The 8,205-nt window shown below is 38.7% G+C and overlaps 1 protein-coding gene across 1 annotated transcript in view; it reads right to left on the reverse strand.

Moving 5' to 3' along the window:
• The window catches only part of XKR6 (XK related 6), a 308,671-nt gene that overhangs the window by 263,488 nt on the left and 36,978 nt on the right, over window positions 1-8,205 (reverse strand). The window lies entirely within an intron of this gene.

Genomic DNA, 8,205 nt, shown 5'->3' on the forward strand with positions numbered 1-8,205 from the left:
GCTGCCGTCGCCGCCGCCGCCGCAGCCGCCTCCCCCGGGCTCCCCGTCCTCCTCGCCGCCGCTGCCCACCGCCTCGTCCAGGTTGTGCAGCTGGGCGAAGCCCACCCCCACGCCACCGCCATCGGATTTCGCCGCCATCTTGACTCTCTTCCCAGCTCCGGAGGTTGGGGGGGGAGGGACGGGTGGGGGGGGGAAGAAGGCAGGGAACGGGGAGGGGGGGAAACGAATGGAGAGGAAGGGGGGCGGGGAGGAAGCGGGGGAGCAAACGAACGAGGGGGGAGTGGGCCAGGGAACCCCCTCCGCTTCCGGGTAGTTGGCGTCACTTCCGGGCGAGCCCCCCAATCGCACGGCGCCCGCAGCTCCCCAGCCCTACCCTCCCGGCCAAGATGGCCGCCCTCCTGTGCCTCAGCTGCTGGGCGGGGGGCCGGGGGGTTCTCCCCGCCAGGGCTCCCCTTCCCCTCTTCCGTTGACCCCGAAACCCATCAGGTTGACCCCTTGGCGTTTCTGAATCCCGCTGGGCCGAGTGAGGCGGTCCAAAGTGATCCCTGGAGGGGACAGTGCCAGACGTTTTGGGGTCCCCTTCCTCAGCGTCGCAGCTCACAGCTTTCCTCCTGGAGAAACGCCCCCTAACACCCTCCCGGCTGCTGGCGGAGGGGCGGGACCTGTGAGGGAAGGGGTGGAGCTAGTGTAAAGCAGGTGATTACGTGTCACTTCCGGGAGATAGGATGACCTCATTGTGTAGTTAGACATCACCCCCCCCCCATCAAGATGGCTGTGTTTCACCTCTTTGGCTGTTCCTTTTTTTTTTTCCTTTTAACAGTCTCTCAAATTCTTTTATTTTGAGGGTCTTTAGAAATTACCTAAGTCACTTTAGATTACCACACACAACTTACTTATTCTCACCTCTTTTTAGACACTTTCCACTTTTATCTCTGTTGACCCCCTGAATTTCTTGTCACTGACAACTTTACCATCTTTTGTAATAAAGTTTCTACCATTTCCTTAAAACTCCAGGCAAAAGCCAGTTAAAATCTGCCTGAGTGCGTCTTAAATGTTGGACCAGAGATTGACTTGGCATGTTGTGACCTTGAGTGTATTTTCACCATCGAATGTATTTCTACCAACTTTTTTTTAAGTACGCGATTTTAAAATTCTGTGACCTTACCTGAAAAATTCAGAAGTATCCAGTTGTTAAGCTGTATTAATTACTTGTTTAGACTAGTTGAATGTATGAAGACTGCCTTTTAGAATGGGAGGTGGGGAGAGGGTGCAACTCTGTCAGTAAATATGGCTTTAAATGAGTGAAAATATTATCAATGTGCTATATCATTAAAATAGGTGCAGGGTACACTATTAACAAATTACAAAAGTGAAGCAGCACTGCATGGATTTGAATTACAATGATCTTCCAGTGAAAGTATATTTGAAGCTGTTACATATCAGGTGAAAGGAACATTTTGAAGTTACAAAAAGGAAATAAATTTAAACCCTTCATTTTATCACTCATCTTCCTAAATTTTTGTACCCATTTTTCTGATTCTACTTCTCGCTTCAGTAGAACCTTCTAATAATGCTAATAACTTTCTTTGGGATGCTGAGGACGAATTAGGTAATGTTTGTATGGCATTGACATTCTGCAGAAGAACGATGCCTTTGAAATTTTAAGTATTGTTATTTTGCGGTATATGATATTTAACACTATAGCACTTAGTTAAGTATGGGGGTGGCAGGGCAAGATGAAGATTCTACATTTTAGGATACAACTTTTCATGAGTATTTATGCCAAGATAAAGCCTGTAAAGACTTTACAGAAAGTACACAGAATTTTTATCCCAGTCATTTAGGGCGGTGTGCAGGGGGAAGGGGCTGATGCCAAAATATACCTTTGGAAATAAGTCGCATAGCTATATCCATTTATTTCATATTATAATTTAAGCCTCATTGTTCCTATGGTAGTAAAGCTTACAGTCAGTAGGTAAGGATTATTTCTGCCTATAAATAGGATTTGTTTCTTTCTTTACTGAATTTGAATTAATAGTAGCTTAGAAAGACAGCCTAAATGTAGGGTAGGATTGCCTAGGTTTGGATCCCAGTTCCACTAAACATGAATAAGGTGAGCAAGAGAGTTAACTTCCTTAGACCTCAATTTCCTCCATTATGTAATGAGAATAATAATAGGGCCCTCTTCGAAAAGTTGGTGGGAAGATTAAAGGTGGTAATCCATTCAAAGCTCTCAACATGATACCTGATAAGCGCTAAATAAATGGTACCTGCCATTATTATTATTATTATCACTTGTCATTCGTTTGCATAGTACCAACATATAGTTAAGTTCTATCATTTAGTAGATTTGGTATCTTTAATAAATTAAAGCATTTTAAAATACTTCTGGGAAATAGGTACAATTAATTTGTGTTTTTAAATATAGTTCCTCTATTTAAGCCTGTGAGGCTATGAAATGAGATACAAAAGCAGGCAGCAATGGCATATTTATGATTCCTATTTCTTTGTGCCCTGATAGAATATAATCTACTAGTAAAATTAGCTAAGTCAATTATACTCATTATATAAGGCTGACATATGAGATTGAGTCAAAGTTTTTTACAATTGAAATTTCAAGTAGATTTATAGAATTTGCAAGTGATTTTTGTAAAGTGATTTCAACTTTACATTTGCTGTTTCAGCAATTTTATCATTCTGCGTTATTTGGAAGTGATATACTGTAGAACCCAGGAAGTTCTAAAACTAAAATTTGTTACAGTGATAAGAAAGCTATAGCGAGATTTACTGAAAAGTTAACATAAATTTGGACTGTGCTATGAATGGTACTTTTTTTACCTAGAATTTTGGGGCAATTAGTTGTTTTAAATAAGTCCAGCACTTAGCACAGTGCTGAACACATCATGAGCACTCAGTAAATATTGGTTAAAAGAGTAAATTAAATTAATTTTCCAGATAACTGAAATTTTCCCTTTCAAGGGCCCCCTAAAATTGTATTTCACATTTTGCCATGTAAATCTCCAAAAACTCATTATTTTAGTAAATATACCTCAATTCTTTAGTAAACAAGAGGGAATTGATTTAAAAAAAAAAATGCATTGCCCAAAGGTCTGCTTTAACAGCACACCAGTTAACCCTTTCCTGATTACTTGACCTTAAGGTAGCCGCAGGCTAAGAGGTTCTGACCATCTCTGAGCCAACTGAGGACACTTGTTGTTTCTAACTAACATTTTTTTTTTAATCTCTGCTTTTCGTAGTTCAGTCAGTTAAGAACTTTGACCCCCATTACTTCCACTTCGATATAGGCTGGGAAGCCGAACCACAAAGTGTGTTGGAATTCTCTGTAAAATAATAGCCAATAGATTTTTAGAGCCTCTTCTATAAGTAAAGTTAAACAGATTTAATATATGGAAATCATGCCATACATTTTGGGTATATAGAGAGACCTTTGAGATTTTTCTTCTCACCATTTGTGTTCACACCATTTCTCCTTAGGCAAAGGGGGGAAAGTTAGTGCTGGATGCTATTATGTATTAGACATGTCCCAAATACCATTCCATTTAATCTTACAACAGTCCAAAAAGCCATGGGGATTAGTATTCCCATATTAATGGTTTAGAAACAGACTTAAGTCTGCCAAATGACTTACCCAGAGTCATACCCATGGTAAGTGGCATAGCCATGGATTAGAATACAAGCAGGTTTAATTTCAAAGCCTAATCCATTGCCCTGGGCCAGTCAGTGTTTGGCCCCTGGAAATGAAGTCAGTGTTACTGTATTAATCACTGGAGGGACCCTAAAATGGTGCTGATACACATTTTGAGACAGAACACTTGAATCCCAACATGGGGGTTTGCCCCCATGAAAGCACTGAAAGGGGCTTCCTCATACATTCTTTAAAAAATTTTCCTAATTTGAGCCTGGATAAACCCTCAAATCTAGCAGGTGAATGTCATCCTTATTAATTCTATTCTTTGTATCTTATTGTCTTCTATAGAAATAAGACTTCTCTGAGCACTGCAGAATAAGCTCATAGAACCCACTATCCCTAGAAGTTCTATTTCTATATTGATGTGAAGAATTGCAATTTCAGCGTGCATTCTCATATATTCCTGCTGGAGTTAAAATGGCACAATCTCTATGGAAGGAAATTTGGTACTATCTGTCAAAATTACAAATGCATGCAATCACCCTCTGAGACAGCAGTCCCTCTTACGGGAATTTACAAATATGCACATGTAAAAAGTTACATGTAGTCAAGATTATTCATGTAGAATTGTTTACAATAGCAAGAAAAAAATGGTGGAGAGAAATAAAAGTGTCAATCCAAAGGGAGACTAAATTGTGGCACATCCACAAGACAGAATACTATGCACCGATATTGAAATTTTATAATTTTCTTTTTAAAGACATAAAAGTTGCAGAATGCATTGTTATACAAAAAAAAAAAAAAGCAAGGTGCAAAACAATAGAGCATGCTAAATTTTCTGTAAAAAATGGGGAGGGATAAGGTTATCTATTCCTATTTGCTTATATTTGCATAAAGCAGCTCAGGAAAGATACCCAAGAAACAAAGTGATTACCTATAGTGTGGTGGTAGTGGTAAGGAGAAATGGTGTGAACAGGGGCAAGGATGCGAGAAAGACAATAAATGTTTGGAGGAGGTTTTATCAAGGGGAGGAGGAATGTGCACACACATGCAGGCATGCAGACATAAGAATAAAGGGGTGGGCATATCTGTATTTCTTTCTGGACAGTAATACCATTAAGGCATATTTTGTAAAGATCTTTTTCTCTTAAGAACTCTGACATCTGTGAATTAATTTAAACCCATCTTGAACTTCCTTGTATTTGCTATGTTGTCTAAGTAAGGATAATGAGCTCCACGAGTTAACTCCCCAAAGAGCAGAGTACGGCGTAAGTTCATCATATATACACTTATGTGGAATCAACTATTCATGCTCAACCAAAAGAAAATGAAGAGTAAGCAACAACAAATCAAATCATACAGGCCATTTCAGAGAAGTGTATAGACTTCTTTTTTTTTTTTAATAAAAGTTTTTTTTAATTATAGGAGGTAAGCTTTGTACTTAAATCTCAGCTCTGTCATTAACTAGCTATAGGATTTTGAGCAAGGTATGTCCTTATTTAAGCCTCGGTTCCTTGATCATAAAAATTGGAAGAATAAAATTTATCTCATACTGTGATTTGTGGAGGTTCAATGAAATATTATGTATATAAAATACCTACTACTGAATAAGTGGTTGACGCTAGCCCTTCCCTGTCTCACGTTGTCAGACCTTATGAAAGTCTTCCCCATTCCCAAGTCCCTGGTCCATTAATTTACACCACATTTTTTTCCTGGTTTTCCAACACTGTGTGATTAAGTAATTGTGTAGGCTTCTTGTGGACTTCGCCTTTCCTACTAGAAATTGTGTGATGGAACAAGTAATCAGTCACCCAACCCTGAGTCTGAATTCCCTGCTCTGCCCCATACTGGCCAAGTTACTTTAACTCGGATCTATTTTCCTGACATGTACAATAGTAAGCGTATTGTTCCCCCTACAAGCTTATTGTGATACTAATTCCTGGTGTACAATAGATGCTAAATAAATATTAGTCCTCCCTCCCTCATCACTCCCTTTTCTTGTTTCCTATTCTTGCTATAACAAATTCACAAAAACTTAGTGGCTTAAAGCAACGTTAATTTATTATCTTAACAGTTCTGGGAGTCAAAAGTCCAAAATAGGTCTCAGTGGGTGTCAGGGTGTCGGCAGGGCTGAGTTCCTTCTGGAGGCCCTAAGGTAGCGTTCATATTCTTGCCTTTTCTGGATCTTGAGACTGCCTGCATCCCTTGGCTCTTCCATTTTCAAAACCAGCAATTGCTTCACCTCTGCTTCTGTCGTCACGTCTCCTTTCTCCCTGTTTCCCTTATAAAAACTGACCCAAATAATCCAGCATACTCTCCCTCTCTCAAAATACTTATTTTAATTACATCTGCATTTTCTTTTGCCATGTAAGGTAACATATTCAGAGATTACAGAGATTAGGATGTGGCCATATTTAGGAGCTATTATCCTGTCTACCACTCCCTTTAACTTCTTCCTGATGTGCAAACCTGAGCCCATCATTCCTGGCCCCCAAATTGACTCTGTCTTCCAAACCAGCCTCACTTGATCATCCCAGACATCTAGCCGGTGACTTACAAACTCCAAAACCAGGGAGCCAGAATGAATTTAAAAAGCGTTTTGTATACAACTTTCATATCATAGATAAGGAAGAGGAAGCTAAGCATAGAAGACACTTATTTAAGGTCACATTAGTTCACATTAACACAAAGATTATGTCTTAAATTTCCAGATATTCAGGCCAGGACTCTTAACACATAATGTGAATTATGCTGATTCACATACCTTATTAAGTGGCGTAGATCACTCATTTTCGGTTTTTGATATCTCCTCATTTCTATCTCTTAATGACAGGAACACTGGGCTTAGAGATTAAAAGGCAAAAAGTAGGTTTGAGTTCCAGTTATGCCATTTACTGGTTCTGTGTCTTTGGACAAATCCAGATTGAATCTCAGTTCTCATGTAGAATATTAATATCTGCCCTACCTTTCTCCAAGTCTTGTTGTGAGAACCTGTAGGTATTAGTGTGCTTTCTAAATCATAAAGAGATGTAAGAAATATAAGCAACTGTATTTATGCCAGTTGAGGCCTCCTGCATAATCTCTCTGACTATCCTCCTTTCCCATCCAGCCTGCTTACCATCATCAGACTAATAAGCCTAAAAAACCATCTATTGTGAGAACATATAACAGCTCACGATTGCCTACTGTACCAAATCCAAATTGCACCCCTTAGTTTTCAGAGCTTCCATATCTTGTTTCCAACCTACAGAGCCAAAATTAATTTTTACTGTTGGCCAGAACACACTCTTATCAGGAAAATGTCTTCATTTTCCACACATATCCAGCTCATCCCTGCACTGGAGCTTCTGATTTTGCTTTTTATTAATTCACAAAGTCTTTTCTTCTCCTCTTTACCTATCATCTAAATCAATAAACTTTTAATGAAGGCCTACTATGAAGAAGATGACATGCTAGCAATAGCTCAAAATCACTCTCATCTTTCAATACCTTTTTCAAATCCCACCTTCTTCAGCAAAAATATCCTTGATGACTCCAACACAGAATGATGACTTCTTTGGAAATCCTGTAACATTTAGAATCTCTACCACACATTTTAACTTACTTATAGGCAGTATTACATTCTCTTAGTTTTCATAATGATGTTTTAAAAATTAGAGCCATAAGGAACCATCACTTCATCTAACCTTTCATTTTAAATAATAAGAATCTGTGACATTTATTCAAGCAATATATATTGAGTACTACCATGTATTAAGCTCTTTTCCAAGGAATCCAGTAATAAGCAAAGTCTCTGAAACTCTCAGAGAAGAGGATGGACACACGACAAGTAGAAGATATAACATGTGCAGGGGAAGTGATACGAAAGAGAAGAGGGGCTCGTGAAACTGCTTAGTGTGTCTACAACATTGGTTGCAGGGAGAAGTGCGAAAGAAGAGGAAGATTTTAAGTGTAGACTGGGGTCAATTTTTGAAGATCCATAAATGTCAGGCTTAAGACTTTAAAGTCAATCCTATAGGCAGTGGGAAATCATCACGGGCTTTGCTTCAGAGAAGCAACAAAATCAAGTTTGTGTTTTAGACAAATAGCTTTGATGACAGTGTAAAAGTTAGAGCAACAAGTGGGTGTCCTAAGCTAACTAAGTCATTGGTATTGCTATAAACCACCATTTTGGGGGTTCAACATTCATTGGTGGACACAGGGAGAAACTAATATTCTTTTGATATTCCAAAACAGATGAAATTTTCTTAGCCCAAACAGAGCAAATTACCTTTTATAAAATTGGCAAAATAGTTCCTTCTTTTACATAGTTCTCTTTCACTCATAGTTCTATTTTATGATTTTCTAAACTAAAGCACTTTTAGGGAGCATATTAAAGGATTTAAAATTTAGATACTAAAATTAGTCACTCCTTTCAAATAGTCAGCACTATATAATGCATTATTTGGTTTTAAAATTTCAGCATAATGCCAACTTTCAGTTAATTATAATCACATATAATCTTTGGAAAGAAACTTTAACAAAATATATCTGCCTGACTAGGATTTTTTTTTTTT

Source organism: Pteropus vampyrus, unplaced genomic scaffold, assembly GCF_000151845.1.
Source record: "Pteropus vampyrus isolate Shadow unplaced genomic scaffold, Pvam_2.0 Scaffold47, whole genome shotgun sequence".
Taxonomy (NCBI): Eukaryota; Metazoa; Chordata; class Mammalia; order Chiroptera; family Pteropodidae; genus Pteropus; species Pteropus vampyrus.